Source organism: Chrysochloris asiatica, unplaced genomic scaffold (genome assembly GCF_000296735.1).
Source record: "Chrysochloris asiatica unplaced genomic scaffold, ChrAsi1.0 scaffold00006, whole genome shotgun sequence".
In the NCBI taxonomy this organism is placed as follows: Eukaryota; Metazoa; Chordata; class Mammalia; order Afrosoricida; family Chrysochloridae; genus Chrysochloris; species Chrysochloris asiatica.
The window spans coordinates 18,970,322-18,987,915 of NW_006408524.1; the positions used below are offsets into that span (position 1 = coordinate 18,970,322).

Genomic DNA, 17,594 nt, shown 5'->3' on the forward strand with positions numbered 1-17,594 from the left:
GAGCAGCTGGTAGTTTCAAACTGCTGACCTTAAGGTTTGCAGCCCAATTCGTAACCACTATGCTACCAGAGCTCAGTTATAGGCTAAGGCAAATGGCAAGAGCATGGTGTCCCAAGAGACCAGATCATGGTGAGATTTCAGCGTACTGGTGAGAGAGGGAGACAGTATGAGCCACAGACCACACACAGGGGAGGGGTGAGTACAATTTAAAAAGGTGTTGGTGCACTCAAAACCTGGGCCTGACTGCTTATAAACTTGTCTTGCATTGGAATAAACTACCCCTCTCCTCTGCTTTTACAGAACACTTTCATAGGATGTGATTTTTTAACCCATCTGATTCTTTCAGAGTCACCAGCTAGGTATAATGGGTCTCTGGTACAACGCTTTTATGAAAAAATGATGCAACTCTTGGAGAGTTTAGTGTACGTGCTCTGGGATTTTGTAGGCACACTAGCTCTTTGTGTCTTCTGGAACTGGGTACTTAATATACTCGTGGGCTTCCAAAATTTCCATTATCTTTTCATTCCATCTTTATGTCAATTTTTTTGAAACCCTCTCATATGTTATCATTATTTTTGAGATAAACATCTTTGCCCTGAATGTGGTATTCAAGGTCTTTTATATTATGGTGCCAACCCATCCTTTTTCCTGTCCTTAGACACGGAACATCCTGTGTTATGACTTAGGTGTGCTAAACAGTAAGAAAGGCTGTGGTTCAGGGACATGAACTGGGGGTGTGGACAGGACAGTGTGAGGAAAGTAGAACAGGGAAAGAGTGTTGAGGAGTGGTCTGCCCTCTCTGGGGCCTTCGGGGGCTCCATTCCCATGGGTCACATGCATTGGCCAGGAAGATCTTGGCTGGGACATTAAGTGAAATAGGACATTGCTCTATACAGGCAGATTGTCTGAAGAGCCTCTGAGATCTATCCCCACTAGAAAGTCAACATCACAAGAACAGGGACCTTACCCATCTTGTTCACTGCTATGGTTCTACTGCTGAGTAGAATAGAACAGAAGCTCAAAAGCTATCTTTTTGAATGAAGGACTAAATAAATGAGTCAGTTCATCCTATAAACACAGCCATGGCAGGGTTCCCCCGGGGCAGTAGGACGTGGTCCCCAGAAAAGGGGTGGATATGAGCTGGACTGAGAATTGGAGCTATAGCTAAGTGGCTGCAAGACGGGCTATGGTTCTGGGTCATCCCGGGCATCCCAGGCAGGAGAGTGGAGCCTGGGTTAGGACTCTCCAGGCAGGGAAGTGGGTGGGGCTCTGTGGTGGAAGCCCTGATTCCCAGTCTTTGGATGGTGTCTCAAGCTGGTGAGATGGTGCTTTCCTGGTTGCTATTGGCTTGAGAACTGGTGGTAGGGAGAGAGAGAAGCAGCAGATGACCGAGACCTGTGAGAGCAAGGGTTGCTATCTTGGGTTCTGGACCTTCCAAATTATAGTAAAACCTCTGAAATTGGCAATATGTGTAAGGCAGAAACCTGTCAGAGAAGGAAAATACAAATACTTTCCACAAATAAAGGACTATACCCTGTCAAAGGTGGAAAACTTGTGAGACTTGGACAAACAAACCAATCTTGTTGAGTTCTGGCTCTCATAGATCTATTTCTTCTGTCTGGGCTTTTCCCTTTCGATATCTCCCTGCTTCCACATCCTCTTGGTGAAATCCTACTCTCCCTTCAAAACCCTTCTCAGTGCCCTCATGGCTTCTTCTTGTAGGAATGGAAATGTAGCGGCAATAAGACCTAACTGTTTTTTGAGTTTTCACTACCTGCTGGACACTCTTGCAGTCTTTATGTGAATCCTTACTGAATCCTCACAAACACCCTATAGTTTGTTGTTGCTAAGTGCCATCCAGTTGGTTCTATCCCACAGCAACCCTGTATAGGGTTTCCAAGGAGCGGCTGGAGAGCTTGAACCGCCAACCTTGTGGTTCAAACCAACTTTGCAGTCCAGCGCATTAGCCCACAGTGCCACACCAGGACTCCACCCTATAGATTATTATCCCCAGTTTACAGATGAGGAAGCCTGAGACACAGATATGTGAACTCCATTAGTGAGTGGTAAAGCCCTGTTTCAAAGGACGGCAGTCTGATGAAATGATAGTGATGTCATTTGGGCATGAGGACGTCAGTGAGTAACACAGTCAGAAAGGGTGACACCAAAGTGACTGTCTGTAACATTTTTGTATAATGTTTCAGCAGAAATTTATCCTTGTAGTTAAAGCAACAACATTTTCCCATAAGCCTAGCTTACATTATCAGTATACCTATAATGTTAAAACCCGGCTCTGATTTACTCTTTGACCCTTCTAATATGCTCCCGTCAGACCTGTCAGTATTAACCAAATACAATGACAGACACTTCAGATCTCCTGGCTTTGTGTGTGTGTGCTATAAGCATGTACTATTGTTTCTGGTGTCTTTATAGTCACTGATTTTGTCAGTACCAAAATGATGGCAATGCACTTAACAAGTCAATATATATATTTGTTTGAGTGTAATTAACAATTTGTGAGTATTCCTTACATAAACTTCAAGTCATGTCTCATTCAAAGGCAATTGCGGCAATTGCTTTGAAATTCTATATGGCAGAGTATAAAAGCATGTAATGCAAAAAAAAAAAAAAAAAAGCATGTAATGCCTTAATATTTACATATCACCTTGAGTTCGCCTAGAAGTGTTTTTATATCCCTATGGGAATGCGTTTTGATCCAGGACTCCTGATCTGGCATGTGAACAACAGAATTAATAATTTATCTAAGTCATCTTGTTCTGAAGCTGGGGCGTGGAGTGGCTGCAGGGCCAGACAGCTGGGGGACTGCAGACATTGCCTGCGCATCTCCCTGGCTGTACTGGACGATTCTGAGAGTAGCATCCGTTGCTCCTTCTTCCCTACCCAATGACCCATTGCTGGCTGTGGGAACCATGAGAAGGCGTTTGGAGAGAGTTGTAATAGACTCTCTGTTACGCTGAATCTGTTGCCACAAGTGTAATTTGAACACGTTGAACACATGATATGTTCTTACAGAGTACATATTGGTGTATTTTTGTTTTGATTCTAAGCTCTTTATTTATTTTATTTATTTTCTGCTTAGAGCTGAGCATAAAATGGAAGTAGGGAGTAGTCGGTTAGTTCTAGGAGAGCTGTGCTTATGTCTGATGTAATTCTGCATTTTCAGCACCTAGCACAGTAAGAAATTCATAATTACGGATTTAGTAAATGATGAAGTCTTTTTTGTTGATAGTAACAGCTATGGAGTTGGCTCTGACTCACAGAGCCCCTGTTTATAACAGAATAAAACAAAAAAAGGGTGCCGTCTTCATGATTGTTGCCATGTTTGAGTCCAGCTGGATAGCATTCTGTTCTAATCTACAGGGTTTCCATTGGCTAATTTTCAGAAGTAGATAACCTTGCCTTTGGGAGGTGTCTTTAGGGAGGAGAAAAAGGTGATGGGCAGGGAAGAATTTCTGAACATGCTCCAAGTCCATTGGCTCCCTGCTATTGACCTTCTTATGACATGTAAGAAAATGTACAGATGTTAGAAAATTTTCCAGAGGTTGGAATTTGACTGTGAAAATAAATTTTGGTTAACTCCTCCTTTAGCTAAAGAACTTCTTGTATTAGAGTTTGAGTTGCATTAACCAAATCATTAATTATGCTCAAATCAGTGTATAAGTTGACTAAATTACCATAATTTTGGTACTAATGTTCATGTCTTAAACTTTTTATTGTGAATTGAGTGAAGTTTTGCAGAGCAGTTCATTAGTTTTATACATAACAATTCATACACATTTTACTTCATCTCATTGATTGAATGCCCCTCAATATTAACATCACTGATTTTCCTGTTTCCATTCCTCCTTTCTTCCATAACCCTTCTGAACTTTGTCTTTGGGTAAAGTAAACACTGCCCTTTTGATCATAAATGGTTGATTATTATAACGTATTCATACCTCACTAGTGTTATTGTACCCCTTAGAGATCTGTCTATTGTTTGGCTTGGAACCCTGGTATGATCCTGTAGGATAAGCACTAGTTGGTTTGAAGTGCAAAGTTGGTAGCTCAAACCCACCAGCTGTTCCCCAGAAAACCCATACAGGGCCACTATGAGTTGGAACTTCCACCACTGAACTTAACAACAATATTATTTGGTTGAAAATGGAACCATGAGGGTGACTTTAGTTCCAGACCTGACCAGTGAGTAAAAAGGGTCTTAGTTCCATGGGTTCCCCACCAATAAACCTGGTCTTTTCTTTGGTTTTGAGTTTTGTTCCATATTTTTCTCCTACTTTATCCAGTACCTTCTAACATGATCCCTTCAGAGCTGTTGGTAGGGATAGCTGGGCACTATCTAGTTCTTCTGGTCTCAAGATCATGGAAACTGATGCTAATGGTCATTTTTTTTTTTGCCTCACTGTGGACCATATATATGATCGTGTAGCATAATTCTTTTGTGAATCACTACTACGAGCATTGGGCTGTTAATGGCAGAATTGGCAGTTCAAGTCCACCAGTTGCTCCACAGGAGAAAGATGAGACTTTCTGTTCTCATAGAGATTTATTTACAGGCTTAGAAATCCTATACAGGGTCACTTTGAGTCAAAACTGGCTCAGCAGCACACAATAACAACTATGAAACTGGAATGGAATTTTAGGATACGCACTGGACTGCTAACCTGAAGGTCAAGAGTTGAAACCCACCAGCTGCTCCTCAGAAACCCTATAAAGGGTTGCTATGAGTTGGAGCCGACTCAATGGTACTTAACACATCAACAACAACATGCCTCTAGTCAAACCTCTATGTGAAGATGGAATGGCTCCCTATGGGATGAAAGGAGCCCCAATGATGTTTATTCCATCAATTGATTAGGCGTCTCAAACAACAACCAGTCTTTGATCAGTAACAGTGAACCACTGTGTTTTAGGTTCTGATTTAGGGTTTGACACCGTGCAGCACTATCTTGATTGTGATTTAGATCTTGTCATTCTAAGGCACAGACTAGGCACCATTCTTTCAAGTTCTCCAAGCTCTGTTGTTACATCTGGTTAGAAAGTTATTTGGACTATCATAGTGCTGGAAATGCCTTCAAGGACATTATGCCTCTGACTTTTGTTCTGTCTGCACAAAGACCTGAATGCGGCCACTATGAATGGGTAAGTGATGAGAGGTGGAAGCATATTTTTTGTATGTCTACTGGTAGCGTAGTAGTTATGAATAGGGCTGAGAACTTTAAGGTCAGCAGTTCGAAACTCCCAGCCGCTCTGCGGGAGAAAGATGAGGCTTTCTGTTTCTGTAAACATTTACAGCCTCGGAAACCCTTTGCAGGGTCACCATGGGTCGGAACCGACTCAACGGTTCATAACAACAACAACTAGTCGGGTACTGTGCTAGGTCCTTACCTGTATTCTCTCACTGAATGCTCAGGAAAACCCTAAGAGGTTGGTGCCATCACCTCTGTCTTAGAGTTTTAAAAATCCTATAGCTTGGTCTCTTCTGCTAATGTGCCCATTGTTGTAGTTACTCACTTGAACTCACTGTGTCTACTACAAAGACCATACTTGTAACTTCTATGCTAAGTAGATTCATGAAGTGGTCTGTTGTAGTTTATTGCTTTATCAATATTGGCTGATCCAGTGACCCATCGCTGTCTATTCCCATGCAAGAAATACCTGCTAGTATTCTAGCGCTGTGGGTTAATGCGCCAGATTGCAAATCTGTTTGAACTGCAGGATCGGCGGTTCAAGTTCTCCAGCTGTTCCTCGGAAACCCTATACAGGGTCACTATGGGTCGGAATCGACTCGACGGCAGTTAACAACAACAGCAACATTCAGGGAGTCCTTCTGTGGCACCGTGGGTTATTGTGCTGGACTGCAAAGTCAGTTTGAATTGCAAGGTCGGTGGTTCAACTGCTCCTTGGAAACCATATTCAAGATTGCAATGTGTCGGAAGCAACAAGATGTATTCAGGACAGAAGAGTCAGTCTGTCTTTCTGTAAGCTGTTAATTCTTCCTATTCTCAGAAACCACCAGGAAATAAGGTGTGAAGACCACGTCAGCTGTCATGATTCTCTGTTTGCTGTGGAGTCGGATTTAGTACACAATTGCAACAAGTCTTATCTGATTTCTGGTTATATTATCTCTCCATTTGTCTCTAGAAGTCTCAACCACTCTCTTTACTCTCATTTTAATGTCTCTTCAACTTTCAACTTATTTCTTAGTGTAAGGTGTTGTTGTTGTTGTTGAGTGCCATCGAGTCGGGTCCGACCCATAGCGACCCTGTACAGGGTTTCCGAGGGTGTAAATCTTTACGGGAGTAGAAAGCCTCATCTTTCTCCCGCGGAGCGGCTGGTAGTTTCGAACTGCTGACCTTAAGGTTCGCAGCCCGATTCGTAACCACTACGTAAGGTAGAATCAGCAAAATATTTTTCAAAGAGTTCAGCAGCATTTCTTGTTTTGGACATCAGCTTAAAAATGTGTAGGAGTAGAGAGATATTGGAAACAGTGAGCACTCGCTTTATGCCCAATCCTTTCTCACACCTGCGTACTGGTGCACATGTGTGTATACACACAGACATTGGTAAGATGTGCCTGTTAAGTCAACCAACACGATGTATTTGTGTCTCATGTGACCGTATTCTCACGGACCCAGCGTTATAATTCCATGTTCAACCAAACACTGTAATTGAAGGTCATTCACCAAAAGACATTTCTGCCCTCTCTCACTCCTTCATATGAAAGCTGCTATAGAAGAGGTATTTTCTGAGTGTCTGAAGACTACAATAGATCAGTGACCTTGAAAGATGGTTTTGGAGCTTATCTTGGTTGGTCTTTATTTGTTCTTTCAAGCCCATAAATGACTGTTCTAGTTTCAGATTGAGCTGAGGTGGGTCCTGGGCAGGATAAGAAACTATTTCTCTCCTCGCAGGAACAAGAAGCTCACGTAGTAAACATAATGGTCTTCATTGCATGTGTCTTCAATATCTGCTTGCAAAGGGGACTTTTCATTTGCCAGCTTCTCTCTCCCAACTTGGGTTTCATACCCAATGAATGCATGGGAGTGTGTGTGTTTGTATTTGTGTATGTGTATGGTCTGAAGCATTAAAGAGGCAGATGGGTTGGAAGGGCTAGCACAGAAAGGGTAGTTCCTACTGAACAGATGTTTCTTGTGGGGCAATGCAAGTTGCCTTAGGAGCCTACATTTTCTGGCTCCTGCACCCCATTATCAAAGATCCGTACATCCTCTCACTAGGCAGCCTGCACACAGGTCAACCGAAATCATGGACAAATACAAAAGCATTTGCTTGGTCTGGATGGCGCTGACGATTCAAATGGATGTTTTTTATTTATTTGCTTCGGTTCTAAGATTTGGTGACTTTTGCTAGGAGACCCGTTGGCCCATTAGCTAGAACTAGGACTTGTTCTGTATAAATAAAACTCTATTTGTTAGTTTGAGGAACTGCAAAGTTGAGTAGAAAACCTATTTTTGCCCAACCAAAATCTATAGGAAATTAAACTAAAACAGAAGTCTTTGGTAAAAATCTGATATTATATTGTAAATTTAAACATGATTGAAAACATGATCTGCTATTAAGTGGATTTAGATAAAGAGTTGGTAAAATGTTGCAGGATGTTCTTTTGTGTAGAATGGCTCTTCTGTGCATTGGGGGTAGATTGGGGAATGAGTCATTGCAAGTGGGTGTGCCAATTTGTATTTTGCATTCTCAAAACGAAAACTGCAGAATGGGCTCTCCTGCCCATAAAGTATTTCACAAAAGAGCCCTAACCACCAAGACGGGCCTTATTGACTTTTCCCCTCCTCTCCCTATCCCACTATAACTTCAGGAATCTCTTGGGCAATAGCTGTATCTGTGACTAAAGGGAATACTGCTGTTGCTTTGTTGTTAAGTGCTGTCGAGTCACTTCTAACTCATAGCAATCCTGTATAAGGTATCCAAGGACCAACTGGTGAGTTCGAACCACCAACCTTGTGCTTCAAATAGGCCTTGTGGTTCTGTGCTTTATCTCACAGTAAAACTACTTTCTTGAGATTTTGGATGCTAGGCAATCCAAGTTGGCTACAAGAGGAAATATATGGTGTTGTTAGGTGTTGTTGAGTTGATTTTGACCTATACTGACTCTGTGTAACAGAGTAGAACTTCTCCATGGGGTTTTCTAGGCTGTGATCTTTACAGGAGCAGGTTGTCTCGTATCGTTCCCACGGAGCCATTGAGTAGTTTCAAACTGTCAACCTTTCAGCTAGTGCTCAACTATTGCACCACCAGGCCTTCTTTAAAAGCTGCATTTCTGAATAAATAAGAATATGAAGAGAAAAAACAACAACACAACGACAACATCTGAAAGAGTATCAAGAAACAATTAGTTCCTTGAAAGTAATTATCTGTATTTCTCTCCAGTGTGGTCCTGTTTGGGACATAGAACTGAAGACTTCTTTCTAGATGGTGTTACCATGGTCCACTCAGTCTGACTGATGTGCGGTTTTGCTCCATGGATGATTACCCAAGTCATTGTAGACTATCTCTTACTGTGTTTTTAGTGGGGTTTTTCTGTGAGATAGACTAGTTGGTAGGTGACATTTATTAACATCTGCTGCTATTTTTGTTTTACAAACCAGTTAAAAATGATCACTGAACTGGTACAGACAGTAAAGCAGTTACAACACTGTGCACCTTGGGTTACATTCAACCCTTTTCTAGATGTTCCTTTGTTTATCTTGTTGTTGTTATGTGTCATCCAGGTTGTAAATCTTTACGGGAGCCAAAATCCTCATCTTTCTCCCACCAAGTGGCTGGTGGGCTAGAACCACTGACTTTGTGATTCGCTGTCCAGAATCAATGAAGGGAAGCCCAGAGTTCCCTGACTTACCATTGTTGGACCTGTCAAACCTAGTGAGCCAATGAAAGTAGTAGTAGTTGTTGTTGTTGTTAAGTGCCATCGAGTACCACAGCGACCCTGTATAGAGTTTTCAAGGAGCGGCTGGTGAGCTTGAACTGCTGACCTTGTGGTTCAAACCAACTTTGCAGTCCATCGCATTAACCAACAGCGCCACACCAGGACTCCAATGAGTGTAAAAAGAAGGTTAATTGTGAGAACTCACTTTTTATAGTCTATAGTTCAAGGGGAACCCTGAGGGAGCTGTGGTTATCAGTGCTTGGCTGCTGACTGAAAGTTCTGTGGTTCAAATCCACAAGCCTTTCTGATGGAGAAAGATATGGCAGTTGACTTCCTTAAATATTTGCAGTCTAGGACACTCTATAAGGAGCTTTGGTAGCTTAGTGGTTACGAATCGGGCTGCAAACTGCAAGGTCAGCAGTTCGAAACTACCAGCTGCTCCGCAAGAGAAAGATGAGACTTTCTGCTCCCGTAAAGACTGACAGCCTCAGAAACCCTGCTCAGGGTAGCTATGGGTCAGAACCGACTCAATGGCACTTAACAACTCAAGGACACTCTATAGGGCAGTTCTACTCTGTGGTATAGGGGCACTACGAGTCAGAATCTACTCGATTAGCAGTGGGGTTGGTTTGAGTTCAAGGAGTGCCATACCTTTTATAATCTCCTTCGAAAAAGGCAATCTTGGTGTGGCCAGGGAAGACCTCAGAATGTGTGCTTATCACATGGGAAAACTGAGAACAAGACCATGACATCACAAAGCTCACAGATAGCAAACCTGCTTTCAAACCCACTTTCTGACTTCAAGTTCAGTACTATTTCTAATAAACTCACTAGCTCGTAAAACCACTACTTTCAACAACAACTGTTACTTATAAAGGCATTTTAGATAATATTAGTTAACATGTCTAGATGAGAAATCTGACACATTAGGTAGTTGGAGACTTACTCATTGTCATGAAATAGAATTAGATTTGAAAATTTATGCTCTGAGTCCCTATGTTTTCACTTCTTGTTTCTCCTAAATTACAGTTCTGTGGAACCCCTACCCAGACTCTCCCACTCTCTGTGTTTGCCCTCTTCACCCAGGTTTGGCCCTGTGCACATCCTCAGTTGCTTTATTGCAAATCTCTCTAAATCACCAACTCTGGTGCTATCCTGATAAACAGCAATGATCTCTTGAGTTAAACATTCTTATGAAATACTGGAGAGTAATTATATAGTTAAAATAAAAAGTAAAGTCATAAACTGTTCAGATTATTTCTGAATCTGTGCTGAACGTTTTTAATATGATCTAAATAGAGTCCTTAGGTGGTACAACTGGGCACCTCGGAAGAAAAGCCTGGTGATCTACTAAAAACTCAGCCACTGAGTATCGTGTGGAGTATAGTTCTACTCTGGTACATACAGGGTCACTATCAGTCAGCGTCAACTTGATGGCAACTGGTTAATGGTTTTAAGGTTGCAACCTCTTAAATATAAGCATATTGAGTATGAATGAAAAGACTCGAAAGCGCAATTATTCGATAAGGAAAGCCCCTGTAAGAAATGTTCTCAGAGCAACTGGCATAAATTAATCAGAGTGTAATTATTATAGACAATATGCCAAATAGGTGCTGATTGTATGGTGTGAGGATTAGAGATGAAAACTTTATTATATTGCATATAAAATGACAAACAGAATGGAAAATGATAATACTTCAACTGATTATAATTCATATTTATGTAATGTGTTCTGCCCAAGATCCCAACAAGTGCTACCAAGCTATCATTTTCTGTTGCCTCTGTGTGACAATAAACAGTCAGGGCTCAGCATATGTTTGTTTAAAGTGAGTTGTGATTATTAATAATGTTGCCATAATATTTAGGAAGTCTATACTATGTTCTGCTAGCAAGTCATTGAAGCCTCCTCCCAGTGATTGGGACATTGTGGCAGACAATACCTGACTTATCTTAGATTCCACCCTTTACCTGCATCCCCGGTTTTGTCATTCCTCAATAGCCTATGGGAACAAAATGAATCACATCAAAGGAATTTAAAATATCCTGGTTTGATCCCCACTGATGTCTCAGTACTGCCTCTCTGTCTCTATCAAAGTCTTCCGCCATTGTTTAGGAGTTTCCAGGAGCATCTCATATGTGATCACAAAAAAGTCTTCTCATGGTTTTCCTCTTGACCCCTTCCTTCCCCAATGGCAAGGCATTTGAAGCCACTAAGTACTAGTGCCTCGTTCATTCCTGTCAACATACCTGGATGTCCTCACTGCTTACCTGCCCTAATGTGGACTTCTGGTGCTCCTAAAATTGCAAACTCTTCAGGTAAATTAAGTTCAAAATCAGACTGACCAAAGCAGATAATTTTCTTTGTACATAGTAGAATCCAAAAATTTGTATTCATTTCAGTTATGGGAAACACCTTTTTGCTGTTGCAACTATAATAAATTATTTTTGTAATTTTCAAAGCTAACCATATATTGAAGGAGTTTCTTTACTTGCCTATTTTTAACTTGGGCTTCTGGGCTCAGAATTCCGAGACAAGTCTTCCTTATCCCATCCAACAACCAACATAATTAGGTACCCTCTTGTGTGTTCCCACATGGCTGACACCAAACACAACATCTCCTGTATCACACTGTAGTTGCCTTTTTCCTCCTCTGCATCTGCACCAGACTACAAGCTCCTTGGGGAAGGGTTGCTCCGGATTCACTCCCTTCCCTGGCCCAGCATAGCACCTAGTCCTGAGTAACCAAAAGATAAACCAAACCAGCACAAACTGTCTCCATTTCAATGGCTGATTTTTTTGGAAGTAGATTTTGCCAAGTGTTTCTTCTGAGGTACTGCTGAGTGGATTTGAACCATCCACCTTTTGGTTAGTAGCTGGTTGTTTACTCATTTGAGCCAACCAGGGAATCCAGTCCTTAATACTTGACTTAATGATTAACTAAATTATTAACATGTTTTGTAGTTAAGGAAGCAAAATATAAATAAGAATGTATAAAGTGTTTGGAAAACTACTTGAAAGAAGGGGAAAAAATCATTATTAAAATAACAACAACCGTAGGGTAAGCACTGGACTGCAAGGTTGGTTTGAACCACAAGATCACCAGTTAAAAGCTCAGCTGAAAACCCTACACAGGTTTACTATGAGTCAGAACTGACTCAATGCTACTTTATTGTTAAGTGCTGTCCAGTTGGTTCCAACTCATAGCGACCCTGTGTAGGGTTTCTGAGGAGCAGCTGGTGGGTTTCAACTTCAGGTCTTGTGATTTGCAGTCCAGTACAGATCCTAAAGCACTACACCAAGAGTCCTATACATATGTGTGTGTGTGTAGATATACATATGTTGTTGTTGTTAGGTGTCATCGAGTTGGTACCAACCCATAGTGACCTTATGCACAGCAGAACGAAACACTGCCTGATTCTGGGCCAATCTCATTATTGTTGCCACGCTTGAGTCCATTAATGCCACCACTTTGCCAATCCATCTCACTGAGGGTCTTCCTCTTTTTGTCTGACCCTCCACCTTACCAAACATGATATCCTTCTCCAGCGACTGGTATCTCCTGACAATATGTCCGAAATATGAGAGAACCAAGTTTGGCCATCCTGGCCTCCAACAAGCACTCTGGCTGCACTTCTTCCAACACAGATCTGTTGGTTCTTTTGGCAGCTCATGGCACTTTCAATATTCTCCTCCAACACCATAACTCCAATGCATCAATTCTTCTATGGTCTTCCTTATTCACTATCCAGCTTTCACATGCATTTGAGGTTATTGAAAATACCATGGCTTGGGTCAGGTGCACCTTAGTCTTCAAGTTGACATCTTTGCTCTTCAATAATCCAAAAAAGTCTTGTGCCGCAGATTTGCCTAATGCAATACGTTGTTTGATTTCTTGACTGCTGCTTCCATGAGTGTTGATGGTTGATCTAAGCAGAATGAAGTCGTTGACAGCTTCAATCTTTTCTCCGTTGATAGAAATGTTGTTTATTGGTCCAGTGGTGAGGATTTTGTTTTCTTTACATTGAGATGCAATCCATAATGAAGGCTGTACTCTTTGATCTTCATCAGTAAATATTTTAAGTCTTTTTCACTTTCAGCAAGCAAGGTTGTATCATCTACATACCGCAGGTTGATGATGAGTCTTCCTCCAATCCTGATGCCACATTTTTCTTCATAGAACCCAACTTCTCAGATTATTTGTTCAGCATACAGGTTGAATAAGTATGGAGAAAGAATACAGTCCTACCGCACATCTTTCTTAATTTTAAACCATTCAGATGTAGATATATGCATATGTCATTGTTAAGTACCATCAGTTGCTTACAGTGACTCTGAATAGGTTTCTGATAATGTATGAGGGTGAGTCAAAAATTATCCACACTTTGGTTATGGAATTTGTTTTAATCCACTTTTATAAAAGACGAACATATCATTTTTCAACATAATCTTCTTTTTTCAATACACTTTGTCCATCTCTCACAAGCTCTCACAGTCCCTTATTGGAAAAAAATGTTTAAGGCTAAATTGGGATCCACGAATGCACTGTTGTCTTTACTTCTTCATCACAGGTGAATCTGTGCCCTCAAAGGACTGTTTCAGGGAACCAAACAGGTGAAAGTCTGATGGAGCAAGATCAGGACTATAGGGAAGATGCTTTAATGCTTCAAAATGAAGTTTTTGCAGAGTGTCAACCGTGTGGGCAGAGGTGTGCAAACGTGCATTGTCATGCAAGATCACGTTACCCTTGGATAGCAGTCCTCTGTTTTTAATCTGAAGTTTAGGCTTCAGCTCTGCAGTGAGCATCTCAATGTAATGAGCACTGTTGATTAATGAACCTTTTTCCTGATAGCATTCCAGTACTGACCCTTGAGAATCCCAGAAAATGGTAAGCATCGATTTTCCAGCTGATGGTTAAATTTTGAACTTTTTCTTGGTCAGTGATTGAGGAAGTTTCCATTTCATACTCTGCCATTTACTCTCAGGCTCATAGTGATGAATCCATGTGTCAACACCAGTAATGATATTTTTAAAGGAACTTTTACCTTCCTATGAGTATAGGTCCAAATTTTGTTTGCAGATGTCCAAACACTTCTGTTTATACTCTTCTGTGAGTTGTTTCTACACCCATCTCACACAAACTTCTTGAAACACGAGTCTGTGGTGGATTATTTTATAGGCACTGCCATTGCTCATTTGCAAATGATTTGCCACGTAATCCACAATCATTTGTCTATTTGATAGAATCATTTCATGTGCATGCTCAATGTTGTCATCAGCATAGATGTGGACAGGTGTTTTAATATAACCAGAGTAAGGATAATTTTTTACTCACCTGCATATAAAACCTGGTATGCCTGTTTATATAAATGTTTTTGGTTTGATGGTGAGACAATAAATGAGAAGCTGTAACTGGCTAGAACTTATGTTGTCAAGTGCCATTGAGTCAATTCCGACTTATAGCGACCCTACATAGGATTTCTAAAGAGTAGCTAGTGGGTTTGAACTACTGACCTTTTGTTAATAGTCCAGTGCTTATCCTACAGCCATACCATTACTCCAGAATTTATGGTAACGCACATTTATTGACTCTGTGTATTGGCACTGACTTAGTCACTGACGTCCAGAGAAGGTAATAGAAATTAGTGCCACATCTTATTATTATTGTGTTGAAAGCATCCACACCACAAAACCTCCACCAGCACACCTTCCACATTTACAGCTCAATGACTTGGATTGCATTTTAATGTTATTGCCACAATTCTTCTATCCTCCTTCAAAATATTCTACCAGCATTAACACAAACGCAATGCCCCCACAAGCAAAAGCTTGCTTCTCCCCCTAACTCCTGGTAACCATTAATGATCTTTGTATTCTATGTATTTGCTCATTTCATATAAGTGAGAACATAACAGTTTTTTTTTTTTTAAGTTTTTATTGTGAATTGAGTGATAGTTTACATGGGGAAACATCAGTTTTACACTCATCATTTCATTGCAATGATTACAGTGTCCTCCGTGCATCATTATTCAACAGTATTTGCTCCTAGTCCCTCTGGTTTTTTTTGTTTTTGTTTTGGAAATGTACACAGAAACACTCAGGGATAAATAACCACTTAAGCAACCAAAGGGCACATTCTGCAAGCCTACCTCCTGGCCGCCAGCACACACCCTTTCTCTTTCCATAAGTCTAGAATCCTCAGCTGCTCTATTTCTCCATGTCCTCATAGAACATAACAGTTTTTATCCTTTTGAGACTGACTTATTTTGCTCAGCATATTACCCTTCCATCTTTGATCTAAGGAGTTTTTTACCCAGAGAAGAGGATATGATCTGAACACACATAAAAATAAAGTAGAGGGAGAAAACTATCACAAGTGAATTCCAAAAAACAGAATTAAACTGAAATAAACAATGAAAAATCATTAATAGGGTAAATGTGGAAAAAACAAACAAAACAAAACATTATGCTGTTAGAGATCATCCTTGAAACACAGGTAGAATTTCAGCAGGTAGAGGTGGAAGGAGAGAGGCAAGGAAGGTAAAGTCATCCTAAGAACTTTAGGATGATGTGTGTGGTTTATAGGCGTGGCATGCTATTTTTCAGCTGTGGTCCTGGCTGGAAACCAATGGCAGGCCCAAGAGTTTAATTGAAGACGCTTTTATGAACAAACACTTTACAGGCTGTGGGCATGGCTAACAGAACCTAAAGAGATAATGAGGAACTAGCAATAACAGGAAGCTGCTACCACTTTGGGCCTAAAAGGGGCAGGGAAGTAGGTGGAGTTACTGGATTCTGGAGAAGAACTTCCAAACCTGCCACTGTCAGACCATTGGTGAGCTGGGCATGCACAATAAATTCTCCTCTACCCCTACATCCTTCTCTTTCCATGCTCTGATCTGGTGGGTCTCCAATAGACACTCGACCAGGAGTCAGAGGGCCAGAGAGCCGGAGTCACGCAGCTGCCTCCCTCCCTTCACAGAGAAGGGTGGCGACTGGAACTGAGTTGGCAGAGAATAGATCCGTAATGATTTTCACTGATCCTAACGTTTTATTGAAAGTTCATTAGAAAACTGTTTGCAGCAGTGCAAAAGATATCTCAATATTTGATTATCATTCAAAGGGATTTTATTATTATTCAATGTACTAGAAATAACTGCTTTTAAGTCTACTTCATATGCTTCTGACGTCATGTCTTTGTTGTGGTGATGCTCAGATAAATTGGTGTTATTAGGAAAGGGGAGCAATGTAATATCAAGGAACCTGCCCTTGCCTTTCATCCTGGTATCTGGTAGAGTTGTGAATGGAGAGAACAAAGACTCTGAGAGGAGACTGAATTTGAAGATATTTCCTCAGTTTAGAAGTTCATTGTTTTTCCAGTTAGGCCTGGGTGTGGTTCTCATTAAATCATTTGAGAAATTACAGACCTATGTAATGTCTTTCAAGAGTCCCTGAGTGGTGTAAACATTTAACACATTTGATTATTGATCAAAAGGTTAGAGGTTGGAGTTCACCTAGAGGCTCTGTGAAGAAATGCCTAGTTGTCCATTCCTGAAGAATCAGCCTTTGAAAATCCTATGGAATACAGTTCTACTCTGACACACGCGGGGTCATCATGAGTTGAGGTTAACTCCATGACAGCTGGTGATGTAATACGGTCCACCACTCATGAGGAGGTGCCTGTGGAAAGAGTGAGCTCAGAGACATTCTGAAAGGGGGCATTGCTGAGGCAAGAGGAGCTCCGCTCTGTCTTGGTTCCTAAGAGTGGCTGCAAACAAGGCTTTGAATTGCATGTCCCATTTAAGCTTCTTTGTTTATCATTCCTAATTTCCTTGAGACTCTTTGACTTACCAAGAGCTGGGTATTTCTTTAGCAGGGATTTCTTGATAAATAATTCAACTGTCCCACCTTTTTAAAAACTCAATCCCATTAAAAAAATAAGTAAACACACGAGTGAATACATAAATAAAGGAACTGTCTAGTAGCTTCATTCCTATCCTTGTCTTCTTCTACACAACTGTTGAAAGCACGTTGAGTCAGTAGAAATTATGTAGTTTAGATTCTGACCTTCCTTTAATTTAGTCAGTACTGACATTCAGGTATAAGATGTGAGGACTTTGCTCTCCAACATGCATTTCCTTGTACTTTTTTTTATATGAAAGCGTATACCAGTAGCACAATATTGTTTTTCACATTATGAACTCTTTTTCCTGATTTCTTCTCCCACTTCTATTGTTTCAAACATTTACTGAATGTCTATTCTTGCCAGCCACTGTGCCAAGAGAAAGACCCATGGAAATAAACACAGACCCTGCCTTCAAGGAGCTGCTAGTCTAGTGAGGGGAAGAAAGACATCCTACAAGATGCTATTACAATACTGTGTCCAGTGCTGTGAGGTATTGAACATAGAGTGGAAGGAAGGACATAGGAGTGCTGTAGCATGGAGATTATGTAGGGAAGATTCTAGAAAAAGTGACATTGTAACCAATGTCCAAAGCAAGTCCGGAAGAATGAACTCCCAATTTTTTAAAAGTTTTTATTGTAAATTGAGTGATAGTTTACATGGGAGAACATCTGCTTTACATTTATCCTATCATATTTCATTTCATTGTAATGATTACAGTTCCCTCCATGCATCATCAAACAACCAAAGGGTACACCCCACAGGCCTGCCCCCCT

General features: G+C 40.9%; 1 protein-coding gene across 3 annotated transcripts in view; it reads left to right on the forward strand.

The window, feature by feature from the left end:
- The window catches only part of PDE1C (phosphodiesterase 1C, calmodulin-dependent 70kDa), a 646,978-nt gene that overhangs the window by 359,151 nt on the left and 270,233 nt on the right, over nucleotides 1–17,594 (forward strand). The gene's annotated exons all lie outside the window — the stretch shown is intronic.